General features: G+C 43.8%; 1 protein-coding gene and 1 long non-coding RNA gene across 2 annotated transcripts in view; both read left to right on the top strand.

The window, feature by feature from the left end:
• The window catches only part of LOC134586612 (uncharacterized), an 880,984-nt gene that overhangs the window by 784,435 nt on the left and 68,764 nt on the right, over positions 1 to 27,785 (top strand). The gene's annotated exons all lie outside the window — the stretch shown is intronic.
• The window catches only part of NCK1 (NCK adaptor protein 1), an 83,200-nt gene continuing 66,162 nt past the window's right edge, over positions 10,748 to 27,785 (top strand). Inside the window, exon 1 of the mRNA XM_063442233.1 lies at positions 10,748 to 10,963. The gene's annotated coding sequence lies outside the window, so the exon portion shown is untranslated. The remainder of the gene's footprint in view (positions 10,964 to 27,785) is intronic.

Genomic DNA, 27,785 nt, shown 5'->3' on the forward strand with positions numbered 1-27,785 from the left:
AGAGTTACTTGCCATAATTGTAGCCTTGAAAGAATGGAGGCATATCCTAGAAGGATCTAAAGATCCATCATAATTTTGACTGACCATAAGAACCTGTCATTCCTAAAAAAGACAAAAAGATTAAATTCCAGGCAGGCTAGATGGTCTCTTTTGCTGTCTAAGTTTAATTTCCTAATCACATATAGACCTGGACAATGTAATGCCGAAGCTGATGCTTTGTCTAGGCAATTTGATCTGAGCATATGCGTGCGCAGCCTATTGCATTAGGGTGTGCACCCTAAAGCACAAGCACACGCCGCATATATATATGTATGTATATATGTATATGTGTATATATATATATATATATATACATATATATATATATATATATATACACACACACATACACACACTGTGCTGTGCTGTGCTGTGTGTGTGTGCTGTGTGAGGGTGCTGTTAGTGTGATGTGTGTGTGACGTGCTGGTAGTGTGCTATGTGGGTGAGGGTGTTTGTGTGTGCGCGCTTGTGAGGGTGCTGTTAATGTACTGTGTGTGAGGGTGCTGTTTGTGTGTGTGTGTGCGCTTGTGAGGGTGCTGTTAATGTACTGTGTGTGAGGGTACTGGTAGTGTGCTGTGTGTGTGTTTGTTAGGGTCCTGTTTGTGTTTGTGAGGGTACTGTTAGTGTGCTGTGTGTGTGTGAGGGTGCTGTTAGTGTGCTGTGTGTGAGGGTGCTGTGTGTGGGTGCTGTATGTGTATGTCTGTGGGTGCTGTATGTGTGTTGGTTCTGTGTATGTGTGTGGGTGCTGTATGTGTGTGGGTGCTGTGTATGTCTGTGGGTGCTGTGTATGTGTGTGGGTGCTGTATGTCTGTGGGTGCTGTATGTCTGTGGGTGCTGTGTATGTCTGTGGGTGCTGTGTATGTGTGTGGGTGCTGTGTATGTGTGTGGGTGCTGTGTATGTGTGTGGGTGCTGTATGTGTGTGGGTGCTGTATGTGTGTGGGTGCTGTATGTGTGTATGTCTGTAGGTGCTGTGTATGTCTGTAGGTGCTGTGTATGTCTGTGGGTGCTGTGTATGTGTGTGGGTGCTGTGTATGTGTGTGGGTGCTGTGTGTGTCTGTGGGTGCTGTGTGTGTCTGTGGGTGCTGTGTGTGTCTGTGGGTGCTGTGTATGTCTGTGGGTGCTGTATGTCTGTGGGTGCTGTATGTCTGTGGGTGCTGTATGTGTGTGGATGCTGTATGTCTGTGGGTGCTGTGTATGTGTGTGTGTGCTGTATGTGTGTGGGCGCTGTATGTCTGTGGGTGCTGTATGTGTGTAGGTGCTGTGTATGTGTGTAGGTGCTGTGTATGTGTGTGGGTGCTGTGTATGTGTGTAGGTGCTGTGTATGTGTGTGGGTGCTGTATGTGTGTGGGTGCTGTATGTCTGTGGGTGCTGTATGTCTGTGGGTGCTGTGTGTGTCTGTGGGTGCTGTGTATGTGTGTGGGTGCTGTGTATGTCTGTGGGTGCTGTATGTCTGTGGGTGCTGTATGTGTGTGAGTGCTGTATGTCTGTGGGTGCTGTGTATGTGTGTGTGTGCTGTATGTGTGTGGGTGCTGTATGTCTGTGGGTGATGTATGTGTGTGGGTGCTGTGTATGTGTGTGGGTGCTGTGTATGTCTGTGGGTGCTGTATGTGTGTGGGTGCTGTATGTGTGTGGGTGCTCTATGTCTGTGGGTGCTGTATGTGTGTGGGTGCTGTATGTGTGTGGGTGCTGTGTATGTCTGTGGGTCTTGTATGTGTGTGTGTGCTGTATGTGTGTGGGTGAATGTGGGGGTGGAGGTGGGGGTACATTACTTGCTATCCCCCCTCCCTCTTACCTTTTGTAGGGAGGGGGATCCTGTTGCTGCTGATTCCTTCCCTGGTGGTCCAGTGGAGAGTGAACTCTACCCCCTCTGGGGCTACAGTTCACTCTCGCGAGATTTGAGCGTTGCCGCGGCAACGCTCATATCTCGCGAGAGGAACTCGGCGGAGCTGCCGACTATAGCTCCGCCGGGTCCTCTCCTGCCTCCCTCCCTGCATGTGGGTCAGTGGGGAGGAAGGCTGAGAGCAGAGCCGGCGCTCGGATAGCGCCGGCTGTGCATGAGCCGACAGGGGGGATCCTGAGATCTCCCCTGTCGGTCTCAATATACATAGGCGTGCCGCGGGATTAGGGTGTGCCCAGGCACACCCGGCACACCCCGTGCGCACGCCTATGGATCTGAGTGAGAGAGATAGTTATATCATACACCCATAAAGAATACTAGCTATGACTGTTCTTTCTGTGTCCTCTTCTTTATCGAATCACATTAAATTTAACCAATACAAGTCCCCGGAGAATAAACCAAAGGATACATTGTATGTCACACCAGAAGTCAGAAAATAGGTAATCTCTTTAGGTCATGAAAGCAAAACTGCAGGAGATCCTGGTATTACTAAAACAACCGCCCTTGTGTCCTGTGACTTCTGGTTGCCATTAATAAGAAGGGGCATTAGGGAATTAAGCATGTGATGGGTTTGCAGTCAATAAGGTTATACACAAACTGTGCCATGTGGTCTGCTCCAACATTTGTCTATACCAGGGATAGGCAACCTTCGGCTCTCCAGATGTTGTGGACTACATCCCCCATAATGCTCTTGCACACATAATGCTGGCAAAGCATCATGGGAGGTGTAGTCCAAAACATCTGCAGAGCCGAAGGTTGCCTATCCCTGGTCTATACCTACTAGACCTTGGTCTAGTTTATGCATTCATTTTATTGTTGATATTCCTCCTTCTAATGGTTGCAGAGTTATTCTCATGGTTGTAAACAGGTTTTCAAAGATGGCTCACTTTATTCACCTTAAAAAACCCTTACTCAGCAGAATTAGCTGAGATTTTCTCCGGTGATGTTTTTCATCTACATGGTATACCACAACAGATTATATCTGACAGAGGTAGTCAGTTTTTTTCTTGCTTCAGGAGGTCCTTTTGCTCAGATATTGGTATTGAACTGTCCTTTTCTTGCTAACCAATCTCTTGAGCAGTTTCTTTGTTGCTTAATTTCTCATCACCATGATAATTGTGTTTACCTGCTCCCTTGGGCTGATTTTGATAGCAATAATGCTACCCATGAACTCTCAGGTCAAAGCCCTTTCTACTTTGTCTATGGCCATCATCCTATTGTTTTCCCAATTGCATTCTCCTCACAGGGAATGATTGTTCTAGGTGAACGTATGGCTGATTTGCATAGTACTTGGGAGCAGGTTCAGCATCTCTCGGTTCTGTCTTCTCAGCAACAGAAGAAGCATGCTGACAAACGTTGTCGTGCAGCTCCTTTCTATGTGGTAGGAGATAGTCTGGCTTTCTACATGCCATATCCATCTCCGTGTACCTTCCATTAAATTTGCTCCTTGTTTTATTGGCCATTTCAAAATCCTACGTAAAGTGAACCCTGTTTTGTATGCCTTGGATTTACTTCATTCCATGCATATACTGTTTTGCTTAAAAGTTTACATAAACTGGCAGAAATTGTGAAATGTTGGCATTGCTTTGAAAATATGACTAATCATGCAAAAAAAATATATATATTTTTTGAAAGGTAGTGATCATATGAAGCCATTTATTATCACATAGTTGTTTGGCTCCTTCTTAATCATCAGTGATAACAGAAATCACCCAAATGACCCTGATCAAAAATTTACATACCCTTGAATGTTTGGTCTTGTTACTGACACACAAGGTGACTCACACAGGTTAAAATTGCAATTAAAGGTTAATTTTCCACACCTGTGGCTTTTTAAATTGCAAATAGTGTATGTGTGTAAATAGTCAATCAGTTTCTTAGGTCTCAAGTGAATGCACTGAGCAGGCTAGATACTGAGTCATGGGGAGCAGAAAAGAACTGTCAAGACGTGCGTAACAAGTTAATGGAACTTTATAAATATGGAAAAGGATATAAAAAGATATCCAAAGCTTTAAAACTGCCACTCGTCACTTATTAGGAAGTGGAAAATTTGGGGATCTCTTGATACCAAGCCAAACGGTCAGGTAGACCAAGAAAGATTTCAGCCACAACTGCCAGAAGAATTGTTCGGGATACAAAGAAAAACCCACAGGTAACCTCAGGAGAAATACATGCTGCTCTGGAAAAAGACGGTGTTTCAAGGAGCACAATACGACGATACTTGAACAAAAATATGATGCATGGTCGAGTTGTCAGAAAGAAGCCTTTACTGCACCAATGACACAAAAAAGCCCAGTTACAATATGACCAACATCTTGACATGCCTCACAGCTTCTGGCACACTGTAATTTGGAGTGAAGAGATCAAAAGAGAGCTGTATGGTCACAACCATAAGTGCTATGTTTGCAGAGGGGTCAACAAGGCCTATAGTGAAAAGAATACCATTCCCACTGTAACATATGGTGGTGGCTCACTGATGTTTTGGGGGTGTATGAGCTCTAGAGGCATGGGGAATCTTGTGAAAATTGAAGGCAAGATGCAGCTTGTTTTCATAAAATACTAACAGACAATTTGCACAGTATTAAGAACTAAGAAAATGGGTCATTTAATTTTTACTTTGTTTTGTTTTATGATCGTGCCATTCTGTTATAACCTATAGTTCAACATGAATCTATAAGAAATAAAAGAAAAGTGTTTTGCCTGCTAACTAATGTTTTCTTTATAATAAAAGTAAAGTTTAAAAAAAAATTAGGAATAAACACTGGCACATATTGAAACAACATGATATACTTAAAAACATCCCTCTGGACAAACCTAAAATATTTATTTAGGGGGGGCATCTAACATGAAAACACATTTAAGAAAAACTACACAAAAAATCTTCCAAAAAATTCTACCAAAAATAATACCTTATCTAATATAACAGTTTCTTTTAAATGTAAAAAATATATTGTCTGTAAATTGTCAGACACCATTACAAATAAAACTTCCCAGCTTACCTCCAAAACCACTAACAAAGCATACAATATTAGAGATCTAATCACCTGTTCCACTAAAAACATTATTTATTTCCTGGAATGCTCATCTGGACATCAGTACAGTATGCAGAGCCGTCTATAATATTAATTGGACCCTGGGCAAATAATTTTCTTGGGCCCCCTGTACTCTGCCCCCTTTCCCCCCACCAGCCCCCACTCTCTGGCAGGCAATCACACATTTCACCATGACACAGTGGGGTAACTAAAGTAGAGAGGTACAAGACATACTTACACAAACATATACACTGACATACTGATACGTACACACAAACATACTGACATACATATATTCACTGACAGATATATTGACATACACATACTAACACACACAGACAGACATACGGACACAAACAGACATATTGACACACACATATACTGACAGACATGCTGACACACACAGTAACAGACATACTGACACATACTGACAGACATATTGACACACACAGAAACATCCACTGACTGCGTTAGTGATGGACATACACACAAACTGACAGACATACTGACAAACACTGACAAATACTGACACACACACACTGACAGACATACTGACACACACACACACTGACAAATACTAACACACACACACACACACACTGACAAATACTAACACACACACACTGACAGACATACTGACACACACACACACTGAAATACTAACACACACACACTGAAATACTAACACACACACACACTGACAGACATACTGACACATGCACACACTGACAAATACTAACACACACACACACACACACTGACAGACATACTTACACACACACACACACACACACTGACAAATACTCAAACACACACACTGACAGACATACTGACACACATTTACATGCACAAAATACACTTTTTGTTAATCTTTGTTTTATTGTGGCATAAGTGATGGGATACAGAAGAGAAAAGGTTAGAGTACGGTTTGTTCACAAAATGGGGTTAATACAACATTTACATCTGATAGGTACACTTCCTTGTTCAGTGATGCCACTATTTTGTTATGTTGATTATCGAAACAGGTATAGTACAGTTTAACGATAAATAAAGAACGATTATAAAATGTTGTGTCTGTAAACTGTAGTTGGAAAAAACAAGCTATGGATCATAAGATCCGATTAGTACCTCGCTAAGTTAATGAAGTCAGACATTTGGTAACACATGAGTAAACAGTAAGTTCACAATCGAAAGCAACATAGGAGTTAAATTAGATGCAGGCATAAGACAAGTAACGATAAGATAATGACCTCGCTTGGTATGTGGTAGCATGTCAACAAGATTAATAGGCAAGCTCTATAATATTAAAGCATATCTGATTCTATGTAGTGCGAGGCACTGGCTAGATAACAGCTTTACACTAGTGAGCTGTGTGACCACTGGGCATACACGTAATTAAAAGTGAAACATTTCTTATCATGAAATTACGGTTTTGCAAGCACGCTGGTAGCCTTATCAGGTATTTACTAATGCATGCCTCCATTGAAGCGGGTTCTCGTAGGCGGCCAGAATAAGAAAAACGAGTGAGAATCAGTCAGTCTAGCAGCATCCATGAACATATCAAGGCGTGGGAAGTGGGTTGCAGTCGCGGCCGCCACTGGGTTTCAGCATTTGGTGCAGCCTTTCTTTGTGTGAGCGCGGCTTTCAGCCAACTCCTTGGAGTGGTAGTCCCTGCGTGTCCGCATTCAGGCTATGCCACGGCACCCCTGTTCTCTCTTCATCCCTCCAGGCGAGCTGTCTGAGAAGGGTAGGTGCACTGTCCTGCCGTCGGCTTGAGGGTCTGCGTGGTCCATGCTCCTTGCATCTTCGGCCCAAGGCCTGTGCAGGCACCCGTGCCTGTGTTCCATTGATCCCTTCACCAGGATCGTGGGCCCCCGGGTCTGTCGTGTTACAGACCTCCCCTGGGGTGTATGGATGGCTGTGGGGAGTTACCACCACTTGGGTCCCCGGCTCGGAAGAAGAGCCAGCATAGAGTCCAGCATTTCCCTTCCCCCGTGTAGCAAGAGGTGCAGATAGGGGTGTGCCCTGCTTTAGGGTGAGCTCTGAATGGGGCGGTAAATTAGTCGCTTTAAGGGCATCTTTGGGCCTTGAGATATTAGGGGTCAGTGTCACCTGAGGTCTGTGGTCAAGTCGCTCCCAAAAGTCCTGGCACAGTGCCTCAAATCTGGCATTAAAAGAGATCAGCCACTCCTGGGTCCCCTGGCTTGCTTGTGACTGTAGCTTTTCCCGGCTGGCGGCCATCTTAGGTGTGCCTAGTGGGCCTTGCTCGGGCTGTCTGTGCGGTAGTACGTTTGTGAGGTTGCCTTGCATGCTGAATGGACCGGGATAACCCCCACCGGTCCGGGGGGGGGGGAACGGGTGGTTCATGCATAACCCGCGGTCCCCGGCTGGAGGAACGGCCGTTTCCACCCTCCGTTAGACTCGCTGTGTGTGCAGGTGTGGAGGCCGCCGGTGCTGCGTCTGGCCGTGGTCCGGCGCGTTTGTCTCTGTGCTCGGGTCGGAGCTCTCCCCCATCATTAGAGTCGGTTCGGTACCCGGCTGGGTGAGTTTTGGGGTTGGCATCCCGCTTAGTACAATTGCCGCTCAGTAATCAGCGGCAATTGTAGGAAGCTCACGGCAAACACGTCCGGCGGCCATGATGGTCAGGCCCCGCCCCCCACAAAATACACTTTTAACCTACCTTCTGTTTCCAACCTTGAAGGGTGCCTTCCATGGTGTCCAGAGTGGTGGCTGAGGCTGTTGTGAGTTAGGGGCTGGCTTTCCCAGCCCAGCCCCCCTCCTCACTGCCTCCTTGATCTCTCCCGCGCGGCTCTATGTTTTCACTGGGAGGAAGTGACGCGCGGCCTCCCAGTGCTGCCGAAAAGCATGGGGCAGGTCGCGCTGTTAAAGGGACACAGCGTACAACCGGACTCCTGCTTACAAAGCCCCACCGGGTGGCCGTCAGTGCATGGGCCATCCGGTGAGCCTTCTTAGTGTACTGGGGGGAAAAAAGAAAAATAGTAGAGGGCAGCGGGGCCCACGGGGCAGCTGCTTTGGGCCCCCCTGAGTAACTGGGCCCGGGGCAGCTGCCCCGTTTGCCCCGCGTTAAAGACGGCCCTGACAGTATGTAGGTATTTAGGGTTTCAAAAACCACTCTCTATTTCAGACCTTATATATATACACAACAATGATCCGTGTGCTTTAAAAGTTATCCAAACTAATCCAAAGATGTAAAAAATCTTATTGGGGAAAGTCGAAAATAATTGTGTTTTCAATCTTAAAACTTTAGAACCAAATGGTCTGAATAAATTCAATTTATATAATTTTTCTTTAATTTCCCCTTTTGTTTTTAATTTAAAAAAAAAAAATTTTTCCACATACATAATTTGCCATATATTTATACTGCTCTTATTAGGCATCATTATCTATATTCAAGATATATTTTATATTTTTATACATCTGTTTCTTAAATAGTGTTTCACCCCCTCCCCCATTTTTTTTATAGTTATTGCTCATCTATATTCATATCTTATATATTTTTTATACATTTTTTGTTAGTTTCTACATAGACACAGTCATATTAATACTTATATAGTGCATACAAGATTATTTACCCACTATTTTTAAAAAAATCTTTTTCTTTTCTTTCACCTTTTGATATATACATCTTCTAATATATATACATTTTTGTTTATTTTTATTTTACCAAACATTTTATCAATTAGGTCCTCCACTTTTGGGCCCTTTTCCTTAATTGTTTTGTCTAGCCAATTGCCAATGTATACTGAACTGATACTAATGGCCCATTTTTTCCCTTTTTAAAGATGGCCACGGCGGTCACATGATTTATGTAGATTTTTCGGTCTCTCTTTGACAATCGTGTGGCTTTTTATCCACATCTTTCCAGGATGCCATAGACACCAGGTGCCACCCTATTTTTTATTCTTCTCCATCAAGCAAGATTCTTGAATCGATCATGACTCCATATTTTCCCGGTCACGTGACAAACTTGTGTCATGTGACTCCCTTCATTATACTTGCTCAACCACAATTAATGCTTATTTTAATTTCCTTATGTATATCCCTAATATATTAAGGGATTTCCTCCAGCTCCCTATAACACCCTTTTTATGCACTATTTTATTGTCCGGTTCGGTGATGACACCATCTCGATCTGCGTCATGTGAACACAACAAATATACTTGTAACATTATTGCCTAGGCTCATTTGTGCATTCCAATTGATAGTTTAAAACATTATTTTATTGTATTTATTCTCTATCTGCGATTGTTGCAGTCAGTACTCCTTCCTCCCCCCCCCCTCCCCTGTCATTTATTACTAATATTTTGTGTCTCAATTCTTGAGCACTTATTTAATCTATTTGACTTATTTAAACCTACATGTATGTTTTTTTTTCTGAGATTATACTCATTAGAGGTTATTTTTTTTTTTTTTACTATTTACTTTAGGGTTGCTCCTATGTTTGTAGGTTTAGTTTGTGAGGTAACAGTTTCTACCTCTGATCCTCCCAAATTTTTTGCTATGATATTATTTCATGCAGTTACCAATATACTATATAAATATATTTCTATATGTTTGTATACCATGTCAATATCTCAGAACACATTGTCAGGTGATCGCGGCCACATTCACGTGACCATGATGTCTTTAAAACCGTCTTTTCAATTTTGTGCTTCCCCTATATATATATATATATATATATATATATATATATATATATATATATATATATAAATACAATACACAAGCTATATATATATATATATATTTTTTTTTGTTATATATATGTGCGCATGTCAGTCATATTTCTTGCTACTTGAAAAATCCTTTATATGTGAAACGTGTTGTTGGATTATTTTATTATTTATTTTTTAATGTATTTACCAATAAAGCATTGAGGTTCCTCCAACACTGAATCTGCTCGTCTATATGGTCATTTTTATTTAATGTTATTATATTTTTTTTTTATCCATTGTTCCTAGCACTACTTAATACTGTATGTCCCAGTTTTGGGCCTCTGAAAGGAATTTTGCTACTTAGGCAACCATTCAGGACTGTGAATGATAGTTTACAGGCAGGGTTCTCTATTCTTTTTTTAGTGCAAAAAATAGGCTGCGCCAATTAAAAAAAAAAAATTAAATAAAAGGAGAGTTAAAAGCAGATACAATAAGTTGCAAAATGTAACCCGCATTTTCTTCCAATGTACATATTTATATGAAACAATATATATTATATGGGGAGAAACTTGAAAATGGACTCACAATTTCTAGAGCAACAGGTTTGCTCAGTTTTTATAGTGTGGGTGGAACAATCCCCACCAAGGATGTATTGGTACTATTTCTATGTTAAATTGCCACCATAACTGATGTGACCATATGCAGTATACAATTGCGAATAAAGATTTATTAAAAAAAAAAAAAAAAAAAAATAGCCTTTTGGCGCATGCTCAGTTTCATAACCCTGACATCACTCATTCAACTATGGGGAAAAAAAAAAAGATTGAGTCAGTGGGCGGGACTACTGAAGCCGACTCAACGTCACTAAGCTTGGACGTGATTGGCATTCATCTACAGCTTGTCCTCCATGTGTTGGTGGGGGGGAAGAGGCGTGGTTTCAGGACAGTACTGGTTTAACACTTTGCTGTCCGAGCGCAGTACGGGGAAGGCGCGCCCAGTGCCGACCAGCCCGTTGTGAGCCGCGCCTTCCAGCGAAAACACGCTCGAGCCACGGTCACGCGCTGCGAAAGGCATTAAAAGTGGGCGGGGGCAAGCAACTGTAAAGTGGGCGTGTCCACCCAAGTACTTGTCGCGGCAGCAGAGTGGGCGTGTCTCCAGTGTGAGCGGGGCGGGGTCAAGCGCGCTGCGCTGTCTAGGAGTCCGTTGAGCTGGGAGCTGCTAACGGTCTGAAGCCGGAAAACGGGCTGGGTCTGTCCAGGGCGGCCCGCTGACTGCTCGGCTCTTCCTTCCATGCCAACAGGCCCGCACTGGCCCTCAGGTGAGCTGTGTGACCCCCCCGGAGCCGGCACTACGGCCTCTGAGGGAGAGGATCCTGGGGGGAGAGAGAGGGGGGCTGTATACAGACACCACGTATACTGATGGAGAGCACAGAGCCAGCTGCTGGGAGCTGCCTATACCTGGTGCTTAGCCATGCCGCCGAGCATTCTGGGAAATACAGTCCCTAAAACTGCTGTGCCAAATGCTGGGCATCTGTGCTGCCTGTCTACACAGGAAACCATGTACTGACTGTATAATATGGATACTGTCTGTACTGACTGTATAATATGGATACTGTGTGTACTGACTGTATAATATGGATACTGTGTGTACTGACTGTATAATATGGATACTGTGTGTACTGACTGTATAATATGGATACTGTGTGTACTGACTGTCTAATATGGATACTGTGTGTACTGACTGTATAATATGGATACTGTGTGTGTACTGACTGTCTAATATGGATACTGTGTGTGTACTGACTGTCTAATATGGATACTGTGTGTGTACTGACTGTCTAATATGGATACTGTGTGTGTACTGACTGTCTAATATGGATACTGTGTGTACTGACTGTCTAATATGGATACTGTGTGTACTGACTGTATAATATGGATACTGTGTGTGTACTGACTGTCTAATATGGATACTGTGTGTACTGACTGTCTAATATGGATACTGTGTGTGTACTGACTGTCTAATATGGATACTGTGTGTGTACTGACTGTCTAATATGGATACTGTGTGTGTACTGACTGTCTAATATGGATACTGTGTGTGTACTGACTGTCTAATATGGATACTGTGTGTGTACTGACTGTATAATATGGATACTGTGTGTGTACTGACTGTATAATATGGATACTGTGTGTGTACTGGGGCCCCCCTGACTACATATAGATACACACAAATACACTACCTGACACACACACGCAGATACACACTGACCGCATATAGATACAAACAAGAACATACAGATACACACAGACTACATATAGATACACTGGCATGCGTGCAGATACAAAGGTACACACACTGACTTCATATAGATACACATACAGATACACAACCTGACACACATGCAGATATACAGATACAAACACTGACACATACAGATGCGCACGCACACAAATGGACAACATACAGAGACACATTCTGACAGACGTACTGACACAGACAGCCATACTGAAACACGCATACACAAAGACATACTGAACCACACAGACACTGACGGACTCACACTGACAGACATACCGGCACATATACTCACAGACAGATGGACATACTGAAACACACATACACTGACAGACATATTGACAAACACAGACATACAGAACCACACTGACAGACTCACACATAGACATACAGACATTCTGGCACAAATACACACAGACAGACAGACATACTGAAACACACATACAGACATACTGACACACTGACAGATACACACACATACATACAGACAGACATACTGACACACTGACAGATACACACACATACATACAGACAGACATACTGACACACTGACAGATACACACACATACATACAGACAGACATACTGACACACTGACAGATACACACACATACATACAGACAGACATACTGACACACTGACAGATACACACACATACATACAGACAGACATACTGACACACTGACAGATACACACACATACATACAGACAGACATACTGACACACTGACAGATACACACACATACATACAGACAGACATACTGACACACTGACAGATACACACACATACATACAGACAGACATACTGACACACTGACAGATACACACACATACATACAGACAGACATACTGACACACTGACAGATACACACACATATATACAGACAGACATACTGACACACTGACAGACTCACACACACAGACATACTGACAGACATACACACATACACTGACAGACATGCACACATACTGAACCACACAGACACTGACAGACGCACGCACACAAATGGACAACATACAGAGACACATTCTGACAGACGTACTGACACAGACAGCCATACTGAAACACGCATACACAAAGACATACTGAACCACACAGACACTGACGGACTCACACACACAGACATGCAGATACACTGACAGACATACCGGCACATATACTCACAGACAGATGGACATACTGAAACACACATACAGACATACTGACATACTGACACACTGACAGATACACACACATACATACAGACAGACATACTGACACACTGACAGACTCACACACACGGACATACTGACAGACATACACACATACACTGACAGACATGCACACATACTGAACCACACAGACACTGACAGACTCACACACACAGACATACTGGCACACTAACACATACACACATACATATATACTGACACACACACTGATGCAAAATTTGATAACCACCCTCCAGTTTCTTACCTTTTCCTGTAGGGTGGCTTCCCTGGGGTCCAGTGGGCTGGCTGGGAGTTAAGCTCTTCTGGCCTGGCCCCCTCCGGAACAGCTTCTCTTCCCGCGCAGCTCCTGTTTCTGTGGGAGGAAGTGATGCGCGGCTGTCACTTCCTCCCAGTCGGCTGCTGAAAAGCAAGGGCCCGGTCACGCTGTTAAAGCGCCACAGCGCTGACCGGGCCCCTGCTGACATAGGCCCACCGGGTTGCCCTAAGTGCATGGGCCTCCCAATGGGCCCCCATAGTTTGCGGGCAGAGGGCAAACGGAGCAGCTGTCTTGGGCCCCCCAGCAGGGACAGGGCCCGGGGCAGCTGCCCCGTTTGCCCCGCATTAAAAACTCCCCTGACTGACTGTATAATATGGATACTGTGTGTGTACTGACTGTATAATATGGATACTGTGTGTGTGTGTGTGTACTGACTATATAATATGGATTGTGTGTGTGTGTGTACTGACTATATAATATGGATTGTGTGTGTGTGTGTACTGACTATATAATATGGATTGTGTGTGTGTGTGTGTGTACTGACTATATAATATGGATTGTGTGTGTGTGTGTGTGTACTGACTATATAATATGGATTGTGTGTGTGTGTGTGTACTGACTATATATAATATGGATTGTGTGTGTGTGTGTGTGTGTACTGACTATATATAATATGGATTGTGTGTGTGTGTGTACTGACTATATAATATGGATTGTGTGTGTGTGTGTGTGTACTGACTATATAATATGGATTGTGTGTGTGTGTGTGTGTGTGTACTGACTATATAATATGGATTGTGTGTGTGTGTGTGTGTGTACTGACTATATAATATGGATTGTGTGTGTGTGTGTGTGTACTGACTATATAATATGGATTGTGTGTGTGTGTGTGTACTGACTATATAATATGGATTGTGTGTGTGTGTGTACTGACTATATAATATGGATTGTGTGTGTGTGTGTGTACTGACTATATAATATGGATTGTGTGTGTGTGTACTGACTATATAATATGGATACTGTGTGTGTGTACTGACTATATAATATGGATACTGTGTGTGTGTACTGACTATATAATATGGATACTGTGTGTGTGTACTGACTATATAATATGGATACTGTGTGTGTGTACTGACTATATAATATGGATACTGTGTGTGTGTACTGACTATATAATATGGATACTGTGTGTGTGTGTACTGACTATATAATATGGATACTGTGTGTGTGTGTACTGACTATATAATATGGATACTGTGTGTGTGTGTACTGACTATATAATATGGATACTGTGTGTGTGTGTACTGACTATATAATATGGATACTGTGTGTGTGTGTGTACTGACTATATAATATGGATACTGTGTGTGTGTGTGTACTGACTGTATAATATGGATACTGTGTGTGTACTGACTGTATAATATGGATACTGTGTGTGTACTGACTATATAATATGGATACTGTGTGTGTGTGTGTACTGACTATGTAATATGGATAGTGTGTGTGTGTGTGTGTGTGTACTGACTATGTAATATGGATTGTGTGTGTGTGTGTGTACTGACTATGTAATATGGATAGTGTGTGTGTGTGTGTGTACTGACTATGTAATATGGATACTGTGTGTGTGTGTGTGTGTGTACTGACTATATAATATGGATACTGTGTGTGTGTGTACTGACTATATAATATGGATACTGTGTGTGTGTGTACTGACTATATAATATGGATACTGTGTGTGTGTGTGTGTGTACTGACTATATAATATTGATACTGTGTGTGTGTGTGTGTGTACTGACTATATAACATGCATGGATACTGTATCTGTGTGTCTGTACCTTCCAAAACTGGGAACTGAGAATTGAAAAGGGCAACAAATAGCTGAGTTGGAGAATGTGTCCTGCTTGGCTGTTATGCTTTAAAAATGTGCAATTCCTGATCTGCAGGGTTATTTAGTAAACAGGTACATTTTAGCAGCATAAATCCGACTAGCTGCATTGAGGCTCAAATACTTGATTTTGGGAAATTCTCAAACGTGCTCTGTCCTCATCCTGTTTATCTTTAATCTTGCCATTTTGGTACAATTTTGGTGTTTAGTGAATAACTGTTTTTTTAGGGCTGTGCACTGAACTGGAACATTCCAGGAATTCATGTGGGAATCACTATTTTAGATCACAATAGCAAAGATTGAACTATAGCTGATTTTGCACTTAATTTGTGCTAAATGTATAATTCACTGTCCAATGCCTGGTAATTTCCAATTAATAGAGTCATATCTAAGTCTGTGTGTGTCTTTTGTGAATTTGACATTCTGCGTTAACTAGAACTATTTACATAGGTTTTGTTGTCTATCTACACAGTGCCTACTCATTTTATGTGTTGTGTGCTGACACTACCTTATTAATGCACTGTAGCAATATAACACGCACAATGTAAAGTGATTTGGTATACTTGGGATGTGCAGCCCGTTATTGTGCTGCTTTGTTACGTAGAAAGAGAATCCTTTCTAATCATGATTATATAAACGTTATATGAAGCTCTAATAAACATACAGGATTCTATACTAAACTGGGATTTGTATAGCAGCTACACTAGGAATGCAAATTGTAAGCCAATATAGCTAAAAAAAAATAAAAATCTAACAAAAAAATTATTTTGTCAGTGCGCCACAATTATCTGTTTAGTAAATAAAGCACATAATGACAGTATAATGTATGTTAGGGGAAGACTTTCATGAACCATAACAAACCGTGATATCAAATGCAGCTTATAGGGAAGCATTGGATTCAGTGCTTCCCTACGAGAAGCATTTGATGGAACATGTGCAGCACTTGCTGTGCATGCACATCTTTTCCCTAATGCTTCTCTATGAGAAGCATTTGATTGGACGATCATCTTGAAAGAATTTTTTATTTTGTCGACTAACCATTTCAGTCGACTAAACCTTTTGAGATTTAGTCGACTAAAACTACAACAATTCAGATTCAAAAGACTGACTAAAACTAAATTGAAATAAAAAAAAAACCAAAAAACAGAGGGATTGTGGAAGGGGCAAGAGAGACACCTAGCAAGGCTGGGAGGACACAAGAGACGGATGGAGGCTTTAACTGAAATCTACTGGAGATTTAGTTGACTAAAATCTCTAGACTAAAACGATTCAAATGACTAAAATACAACTATAACTAAATTGAAATTTGCCGCCAAAATTAACACTGCTCGAAAGTGCCGCCGAATGAATGAAAACTCCGATCCTATTTGGAGCCACTTAGTAGATACCTCCCTAATACCGTGGGAATTAGGGAGTTATCTACCAAAAGGCTGAAAGACCTAAATTGGTCACCTAAATTGGTCTTTCAGCCACATTTACTAATACTAAATAAAGATTACTTAGTATTAGTAAATTCAGCCCCTACTCGCTATACCGCAAGTAGGGGCATGTCTAGTAAACAGTGGCTGCTCACTGTAAAAAAATAAACTTTCTTATTTATGGCCCCTACCCGCTGCTCAGGAGTGGGGGCCGGGGGGGGGGGGGGGAGGACAGTAGGTCCCCCCCCTTATTGTTATTTAGGGCCCCCCCACCCGCTGTGCAGGGGTGGGGGCCCGGGGGGAGGACAGTTGGTCTCCCGCCCCCCCCCCCCTCCACATTCTTCTTATTTATAATCCCCACCCCACCCAAGATAACAGACTAAGCATGAGCATTTCTGCCTGTGTGTTTTGATTATGGGAAATGACATAACAGCCCTTCTAACATAGAATGCTATCTGTGTTCTAATCACACACAAGGGATGAACTTTTGTACTGTGAATATGAAAGAATGTTGGCATTGGAAATTAAAATATGTGACTCTCTAGCTGATGAACAAATTAAAAAAAAAAAAAAAAGTTTGTGTCCCAGGCGAGATGTACCATTTACACATCCCTGCATTCCCATTGATTCTGATTCTAAGCGTTTTGCCTGTATTCTCATTAGGTCCTGTAGCAATTGTCAGTTTGTGAGTGTGTAAGTAGTACAGCCCTTCTCCACCCTAGGTCTACTCTGTCTAAACTAAACCCCCCCCCCCCAAAAAAAAAAAATACTGTGTCTGGGTACAGAACCATGGAAGTGGGAGGATTGGTTTCCAATGAGAAATGGAAAATACAGATTAAAATACAGATTAATGTAACAGCATACACATTAAATACACTTTTATATCTTACACGGCTACTTAAAATGACTTCTTAGCAAACAAATATTTTTATTGGGAATCACATTTTGCTCAGGTAGGTGATTATAAATAGCCTTGTAAGATAGGCGTGTGTGTAATAAATATATATTTTAATGGCCCAATTAGGTTTAAAATACACAACCCACCCCTCTTTTCTAATTTTGGCGCTAAGTTATTAGGTACCTTTCCTCCAGGACAGTCTTCTATCTGCATATCTGTGAAGTAATCTTTACTGGTAACTTGTGTCCAATCAGAGAATAAGTGACAGTGACACCTGTGTGGCATTGGCTTTTACATTGAACTACAGTTCACTGTGAGTGAGGCAGGAAACCCTTCCAGCTGCATGACAGCCGGGAGATGTAACTAAGGGGATCTTAAAATGTGCTGATTTCTCTTAAAATCAACACTTTTTTTTTTATAAAATAAGCAACGTGACATGCAGTTACTCCTAAAGCACTCCAGCAAGCGGTTGTATTTTACAGAACTGTAACTACCCTTTTTTAATGTGAATTACCGGTATGTATTTTAATGCATAAATCCATTTTTAAGTTTGGTTCTCTAGGCATTTTTGGAAAAGTGTTTTATTTCAGAGGTGCATCTGTGCTCTAAAAATAGCAGATCTTTGCAATTGATCTATACACATTTTAAAAGATTAAGTTATATTGTTTTGACATAAAATAAATCTGTGTCAGTGGGTAGCCTGTGTCTCTGTTTTCCTTTCCCTTTGAGTACAGGAAATCCAAAGTGCATTACTTTCTGGAATATTGAAATGTGCCTTGTTTGCACACTTAATGCTCTGTCACCAGTCATTACATGTTTCACTTAGATTATTTTCATTTTTACAATTTTACTTATTTGCATATTTCGTAGAAGGAATTTAGTTTCTTACTTTGAGATGAACTTCCCATCACATTTCAAAATATTTTTACATTTATGTAATATGTATACAAAAACAACCTATTTTGTGCACGTGTCTTGCATGCATGGGTTCCTCACATTTTTCTAAGTGCTCTCTTACAGCCAATGACACAGGTAGGTGAATGGCGTTCAAATACACCTCAGTGTTTTAGACCTTTTGTAGTAGATTAGAACATCAAAAATCTGTTGTATACATACATGACCCAAAAAGATGGAAGCACATTGTTTTGTGTTTTTCTAAGTTCCATTATCACAATCTGTGGGCTTTGCAGAATTTGCAAAGACCCCTGACAGTGACATCACTGTGGCTGGGCAAGGATAGGTGAGTTCTGCTTACCCTAATCTGTCCCTTGCGGGCACCACCATCTTCCTCCAGCTGGTACTCTCCACCTAACTGCAGAAGCCGACAACTTCTGTACTCTTGCGCCTCTTCCTTAGTCGACTAATTCCTTGCTCATGTCCCGGGTGATTGACACTTCTAGACAGAGGTTGCTCTGCCCATTGTCTTAAGAAATTCAGAAAAAAAAATACATTAGACAAAGTAGTCCTTACTCTGAAAAATGATTAAAAAAAATAATAATAAAAAGAGGAAGCGATTAGAAAAAGTATGGCGTGATGGTGCTGCTTTCAAGTTGTTGTGGTTTTTTTGGGTGCTCTGAAGACATTGGCTGCATTTGAGATAATCCCTTCTTTAATGCTTGTTGTGTCAGTCAGCAAAGTTCATATATCTTTCTTTGGAAATTTTTGTTTGTGGAAATGCTAAGTATGTAGAGTATGCTTGCTGCTTTGGCATAGATACATTAAGTACTTGTGAATACAAAGCAGGTAATAGGCTGTACATTGTATGTGATGTGCTAGGAATGGTGGTCAGACTCTCTTGCTTGTAGTGTTGGGTATTATTGTTAGTCTCTTACTAGATGAGCCCTTTTTGTAATAATTTTAAAATGGATCTGTAAGCCAGAAAAGGTGTGAAAAAGTATTTAGTGTGTGTGTCTTTTTGTTTGTTTGTTTCCCTCCCTCTATTTCTTTAAAGATCTCCAGCATCATATACTCCTCCTTTGATCCCCTTCGTCACGTTGTACTCTTCCACGTAATAGAGAAAAAACAAATAAAATAAAAAAAATGTAAAATGGTGTCTATAGCTGGTCCCTGCAGGCTTTTTAATGTAAACACACACTGTGTGCAGCACTGGCGTTAGTTCATATGGCAGATCATATGGGTGGGGCATTGTGATGTCACATGGGGGGGCGGCAAATTTATATTTTGTCTAGGGCGGCAAAAATCCTTGCACCGGCTCTGACCCTGGGCAGGTGCACCAGTGTACTGGTGACCCACAGGAGGGGAATGCACTGATTGCACTGCACTCTCCTTCTGCCCAGACCCGTCTTGACCGCAGTGCAAGTGCCCTCTGCCCCTAATTTACAGTGGCTCACACTCACAACAAGCAGTGCCTGGAGCCCTTTGCAGAGACGGAAACAAAGAGGTTCCTGCAAGCATTACATTAAACAGCTGTTCCCCATGCAGCCACAGGTGGCGTTGTGCTGGGAGACTGTGATTACTCTTCACTTCCTCCCAGCCTACAGAGCAGCGCATGGGGGAGAGAGAGGAGGAGGCATGATTTAATCTTGAATAAATCCTCTAAGCAAACCTTTATAAATTTGGGGGGATCAGCTCTGTTTCCACAGTTTATTGGTGTTTACTCTGATGTCTTTATTAATATTGAGGGATGTCTAAGTAGTAACGTCAGTGTGTGTCAGCAGGGCCAGCCGTTGGGGTGGGCAAGCTGTGCGGTCACGCAGGGTGCCATGACAACAGAGGCACCCGGCGGCCAACACAGCTCACAAGTTGGGTACACCAGCATATTTAATTTAAACGATTCGCTGGTGGTCCACTGGTGCGCACCAGCAGTAGGTGCAGTCAGATCATATCCTCTCCCTCGTGGTTCCGGCGCTCAGTTAGTGAGTCAGAGCACAGGCTCAGAGATTCTCAGCCTGCGCTCTGTCAACATTGAAAGTCAGAGCCGTGAAGGAGCGGGTATGGCAAAGAGCTACTGATTAGCATAACATCAATATCCGTCATAAAACCAGGAAAAGGTGGGCATGGATGGTGAACTGATTTGGTGGCGCAATGGGCCACTTGACTGGTTTTGCCCCCCAGGCCTAAGGCTGCCAGCCCTCCCCTGGTGGTCGAATGCCCGACATGGTTTATATCAACACAATATCGTCGGGAATGCATGTTTGTGTTCCTTTACTGAAAACCATGATTTGTTTGCAACATATCTTTGTACACATTGTCTAATTTTATACACTCTAAAGTGATGTTCGGATCAGATTTGGACGTCACGCTTTTCATTAGAAGGTGAAACGTGAGTCTACAGACCCCTTATTGACAATTATTTTTAATCATTTCTGTGCCCCTTTAACACTTCCTCTGTCTTCCATGTGATGTGTTTTTAATGAAGTGAGTTCTGCTGGCATAAGTGGTGTTGGTATTTAGTACCAGATTGTGATGACCTCATGTTGTAACATTGCTTGAGTGTGTCATTTTGACCATGCTTATTCTTGCCTATTTTATTTGGATTCACAGAAGGGGGGGGGGGGGGGGGACAGGGCACAGTTTCAGAGGTTGCAAGCTTGGGGCCTCTTCTGTGTCAGGCTTATTTTTATTTTGGCTCCTGGGAATTGTGGGATCTGCTCTATTTGTGGGGGTAGCACAGTTCTAGCCAATGGAAAAATCTCAAAGAAGCTTGCCAACTGACAGTCATAATAAACAGTTTATGGACAAACTGCATCTGCTTTCCATTTTTATTGCTCTGTCTTGTAACACAGTTAATGCATTTTCTGCTCTGCATCAGGGACTCTTCTCTGTTTTGGACAGGGCTCTACAAAGCTTTCTGGAATGGCTAAATTTTTCTGAACATTATGAATAAAGAACAGCACAATTACAATTATTTATATAGGGCAAAATATACCACTGCACAGTACAATAGTACAGTTTGCAAAAAAATAAACTGTCCTCCTGTTAAATGGAGCCTACTAGCACCACAACTACTATAGCACACTGTAGTGGTTATTCCTCCCAGGCATGGAGTAAAACGGTTTGCTTATGGTTTGACAACTTACCTAGGGTCCATTGATTGTCGGCCACCTTCTCCAGCAGAGCTGGAAGCTATCTACAATGCAGGTCAAGGGAGTTTAAGAAACACTATAGCATTTGGTAGCTCCTTAGTGCTAGCAAGGTCTGCTCCTCCTGTGACATCATGTCGATTGTGGGACCTAATGCACATGCTTGCGCGCATTTAGTTTTCCCATTGGGAAGGATTAAATCCGTGCTTTCCTATGGTTAACTTGAAGACGTTTGATGTCCTCATGCCAAGTGTTCATATGTCCAACATTGTTTCACAGAGTAAAACTCTGTTAGGAACCAGAACGCATCTCTAGTGACTTTCTGGAAGGCAGCCTCTAGAGGTGGATTTATCCCCGCTATGCAAACATTGCAGTTTCTCAGAAACGGCAATGTTTTATATTGCAGGGTCAAACAGACAGGTACACTGCACCCAGACCACTTCAATGAGATTAAGTGGTCTATATGCCTATAGTGTCCCTTTAATGGAATATACATGGTGGAGCTTATGGCCCTTTGGAAGGCTGTGACTAGCGCTTGGTGAACTACAGGTAAGTTGTTAAACCATTAGCAGTTTGGATGTTAACCCTGGAATGCACCAGAGAACTCATAGTACCTTAAAGCATCACTATAGGGTCAGGAACACAAACATGTATTCCTGACCCTAAAGTGTTAACACCACCATCTAGACCCCCTGGGCCCCTCATGCCTCCATAAATATAGTAAAATCTTACTGTATTCAAGCCAGAAGCTGTAAATCTGTATGCTGTTAGACTCAGAAAAATAAGCAGTCTGCTGACATGTGGTAGCCTGATCAAATCACAGTGCTTCTCCATAGGATTGGCTGAGACTGACAAAGGGGCAGAGCCAGCATGATTCATACACAGCCCTGGCCAATCAGCATCTTCTCATAGAGATGAATTGAATCAATGAATCTCTATGAGGAAAGTTTAGTGTCTGCATGCAGAGGGAGGAGATGCATGTGCACAGTGCTGCCTTGTGCTCAGCTGACAGCAGATCTGGGTAGATAGAGGCATATTATGCCTCCATCAACTCCGAAGTCCCTCTGGTTCACTCTGAGTGACTGCAACTGGAGGTGTTCCTAGCTTTCAATGTAAGCACTGTATTTTCTCAGAAAAGAGGCTGCAGGGAGCTATAGTTCTCACCTGAACAACCTCATTAAGCTGAAGTTGTTCAGGTGACTATAGTGTCCCTTTAACCACTACAGCTTGCTGTATTAGCTGGTTATGTGAATTAAAAAAAAAAAAAAAAACTTTTATATTTTTTTAATATACATTTTATGCAGTTCTATCCTTTCAAATATAGTGATAATTCAAAACCCCCTTTTTAAAATGTATATAGGTAATCAATAACATGTGGGGCATCAAGAAACAAAATTAGGACTGCTGCACATGACCCTGAAAGGAGGACTGTCTCGTCAAAAACGGGACAGTTGGAAGGAATGCAGGGGCATGATATATACACCAACACTACTTTATTAAGCTATATTGTTTGATGCTTAGACTATTCCTTTAATATTCTATACAAACTCACCCACACTTAACCCTGCAAAGTTTCAAAATTAGGGAAAATTGCTATATATTACTCCAGTGATTACCAGATACAAATGCATATACCAGGATAATAAAATTAGTGATTTTTATCGCTAGTCATGTAACTAGATAACCCATAATCATTCAAGAGTGCAGATAAAGGTTTTAAATGTTAGCTGGGGAGCATTTGGAAGTGTCAGGGAAAACCCCTTGGGCGCAGTTTTGGATAATTTTGACCTGGGGAGGGGTAATAAAATGCATCTTTATTACGTGTTAATTAAAAACGATAAAGCTGATTTCGTGACTAGTCATTTCCTAGAAAAAAATATCAAGTAGCCACAGTGTCTTTATTCTGGAACATTACTTCACTGATTTTCTGAAAGAGGAACTCTGTGTCAGTCTCGATGCTAAATCACAGCCTTTTATTAAAGGGACCATATAAAAGCAAGAAAGACAGGTCCCCCAGCCTTTCTTCTTGCTTTTATATGAACTTTCATTAATTAAAAAAAATTTTTTTGGTGTTTTTATATTAAAAACTTACCTCCGTTCCAGCGCCGAGCGCTGACAAAATGACGAAATCGCGGGGCCCAATGGGACGGCTTCGCGCTGCACCAATCGCGTTCTTCATAGAGCGGCATTGAATGCCGCCCTATGAAGAACCTGAGCGCTTTACCGCGCATGTGCGCGGAATGCGCGTTCGCGAGCTGAGCTGTCTGACTGACAGCTCAGCTCGCTTTCTCAAATTATCAATAAGGGGGGGGACCTACTGTCCCCCCCCGGCCCCCACCCCTGTGCGGCGGGTGGGGGCCCTAAAATTATCAATGAGGGGGGGGACCTACTGCCCCCCCGGCCCCCACCCCTGAGCGGCGGGTGGGGGCCCTAAAATTATCAATGAGGGGGGGACCTACTGTCCCCCCCCGGCCCCCACCCCTGAGCGGCGGGTGGGGGCCCTACAATTATCAATAAGGGGGGGGACCTACTGTCCCCCCCCCCCAGCCCCCACCCCTGTGCGGCGGGTGGGGGCCCTAAAATTATCAATGAGGGGGGGACCTACTGTCCCCCCCCCGGCCCCCACCCCTGAGCGGCGGGTGGGGGCCCTACAATTATCAATAAGGGGGGGACCTACTGTGCGGCGGGTGGGGGCCCTAAAATTATCAATGAGGGGGGGGACCTACTGCCCCCCCCCGGCCCCCACCCCTGTGTGGCGGGTGGGGGCCCTAAAATTATCAATGAGGGGGGGACCTACTGTCCCCCCCTCCCCCCGGCCCCCACCCCTGTGCGGCGGGTGGGGGCCCTACAATTATCAATAAGGGGGGGACCTACTGTCCCCCCCCCGGCCCCCACCCCTGTGCGGCGGGTGGGGGCCCTAAAATTATCAATAAGGGGGGGACCTATTGTCCCCCCCGGCCCCCACCCCTGAGCGGTGGGTGGGGGCCCTAAATACAAAGGGGGGGGGACCCTAGTTAACCCCCCCCCCCCCAAAAAAAAATATCTCCCTACCTACCCCCCTCACCCTAAAAATAATGAGGGGGGACCATTAACTAAAAACCTGTAAAAAAGAAAAATGAGAGAAAATCAACTTACCATTCGATGTTTTCTTTCTTCTAAAATCTTCTTTCTTCAGCCCCAAAAAAGGCCAAATAAAAATCCATAATAACCGACGCAATTAAAAAAAAAAAAAACGAGCGCAAAAAAAAATAATCCATCTTCACCCATGGAGGGCTCCGCGCAGACTGAGCTCCGCAGGGCGGGGGAAGGCTTATAAAGCCTTGCCCCGCCCTGCAATTAGGCTAAGAACACTCTGATTGGTGGGTTTGAGCCAATCAGAGTGCTCTTTGTCATTTTACAAGCGTGGGAAAGTTCTTTGGAATTTTCCCACGCTTGTAAAATGACACAGAGCACTGTGATTGGATGGATTTCAAGCCATCCAATCACAGTGCTCTTTGTCATTTTACAAGCGTGGGAAAGTTCTTTGGAATTTTCCCACGCTTGTAAAATGACACAGAGCACTGTGATTGGATGGATTTCAAGCCATCCAATCACAGTGCTCTGTGTCATTTTACAAGCGTGGGAAAATTCCAAAGAACTTTCCCACGCTTGTAAAATGACAAAGAGCACTCTGATTGGTTTAAACCCACCAATCAGAGTGTTCTTAGCCTAATTGCAGGGCGGGGCAAGGCTTTATAAGCCTTCCCCACCCTGCGGAGCTCAGTATGCGCGGAGCCCTCCATGGGTGAAGATGGATTATTTTTTTTGCGCTCTTTTTTTTTTTTTTTTTTTTTTTTTTACAGGTTTTTAGTTAATGTTCCCCCCCTCATTATTTTTAGGGTGAGGGGGGTAGGTAGGGAGATATTTTTTTTTGGGGGGGGGGGGAGGGTTAACTAGGGTCCCCCCCCCACCGCTCAGGGGTGGGGGCCGGGGGGGACAGTAGGTCCCCCCTTATTGATAATTTTAGGGCCCCCACCCGCCGCACAGGGGTGGGGGCCGGGGGGGACAGTAGGTCCCCCCCCCCCTTATTGATCATTTTAGGGCCCCCACCCACCGCTCAGGGGTGGGGGCCGGGGGGGACAATAGGTCCCCCCCTTATTGATCATTTTAGGGCCCCCACCCACCGCTCAGGGGTGGGGGCCGGGGGGGGACAATAGGTCTCCCCCTTATTGATAATTTTAGGGCCCCCACCCGCCGCACAGGGGTGGGGGCCGGGGGGGGACAGTAGGTCCCCCCCCCTTATCGATAATTTTAGGGCCCCCACCCACCGCTCAGGGGTGGGGGCCGGGGGGGGACAATAGGTCCCCCCCTTATTGATAATTTTAGGGCCCCCACCCGCCGCACAGGGTTGGGGGCCGGGGGGGGGGGGACAGTAGGTCCCCCCCCTTATTGATAATTTTAGGGCCCCCACCCGCCGCACAGGGGTGGGGGCCGGGGGGGACAGTAGGTCCCCCCCCCCCCTTATTGATCATTTTAGGGCCCCCACCCACCGCTCAGGGGTGGGGGCCGGGGGGGACAATAGGTCCCCCCCTTATTGATCATTTTAGGGCCCCCACCCACCGCTCAGGGGTGGGGGCCGGGGGGGGACAATAGGTCTCCCCCTTATTGATAATTTTAGGGCCCCCACCCGCCGCACAGGGGTGGGGGCCGGGGGGGGACAGTAGGTCCCCCCCCTTATCGATAATTTTAGGGCCCCCACCCACCGCTCAGGGGTGGGGGCCGGGGGGGGACAATAGGTCCCCCCCTTATTGATAATTTTAGGGCCCCCACCCGCCGCACAGGGGTGGGGGCCGGGGGGGGGGACAGTAGGTCCCCCCCCTTATTGATAATTTTAGGGCCCCCACCCGCCGCACAGGGGTGGGGGCCGGGGGGGACAATAGGTCCCCCCCTTATTGATAATTTTAGGGCCCCCACCCGCCGCACAGGGGTGGGGGCCGGGGGGGGGGACAGTAGGTCCCCCCCCTTATTGATAATTTTAGGGCCCCCACCCGCCGCACAGCGGTGGGGGCCGGGGGGGGGGGGAAGGAGAGTAGGTCTCCCCCCCCCCCCCCCCCCTTCAACCACTATTGTGGACAGTAAGCGTCCCTGTGGGTTCGGGCTTCAGCTGTCAGCTGAAGCCACGCCCACAGCAGTGCTGACAGGCTATCAGCACACAAAGCGCGTTCACAGTGCTTTGTGTGCTGATAGCCCGTCTGATGCATTCACCCAGAATGCATTGGACGAGAGGCCTTTTTAGGGCCTCTGAACTCGGAAGTCCCTCTGGTGGCCGTCTGACTGCAACAAGAGGTGTTCCAAGCTTCCAATGTAAACACTGCATTTTCTCAGAAAATACAGTGCTTACAAGAAAAAGGCTCCGGGTAGCTGTAGCACTCACCTGAACAACCTCATTAAGCTGAAGTTGTTCAGGTGACTATAGTGTCCCTTTAAATAAACCAAACAGGGAGAAACGAAATCGAATTAACAGAGAGGCAATATTTTGTTTAGAGTGACAGCATCGCATCTATGTACATTACTTGGTATTAAAACACAACCTGTGTGCACAAATACATTCAGCACCCATGAGCATATGCAAAATGGATTCGTAGCAAAGTTTAACAGAAACAAGGGCAGGAGCGCGCCCCTGCTCAAATGAGATCACATGCCTTAGTAATTGTTATGGCATGGGCTCAACATCCACAAAATGTGCAAACCGAGGACCTGTTTAATGGTAATATGTATTCATTTAATATTTCATCTTCTTTCAGTAGCATAGCAATATAGTGATGTAGATTAAAAAGTCTCCACTCAACAAAGTTCAGCATATCCAGCATCTGTATTGCTACAGTTTATTTAAATAAACGCCACTCCCATCCAGGAAAAGAAAAACCGAACAAAATAAAACAAAGGTAAACCCAATAAGATGGAAATGTTTATTTATCAACTCGATTAACACTCAGCCATTGAGTTTCTATTAACAAAAAAAACCTGCAACCTCATTTTTAACCCCTTAAGGACCAATCTTCTGGAATAAAAGGGAATCATGACATGTCACACATGTCATGTGTCCTTAAGGGGTTAAAGGCATATATTGAATTTGTCTAGTAGAGAATTCATTA

This window comes from Pelobates fuscus, chromosome 2 (genome assembly GCF_036172605.1).
Source record: "Pelobates fuscus isolate aPelFus1 chromosome 2, aPelFus1.pri, whole genome shotgun sequence".
Classification (NCBI taxonomy): domain Eukaryota; kingdom Metazoa; phylum Chordata; class Amphibia; order Anura; family Pelobatidae; genus Pelobates; species Pelobates fuscus.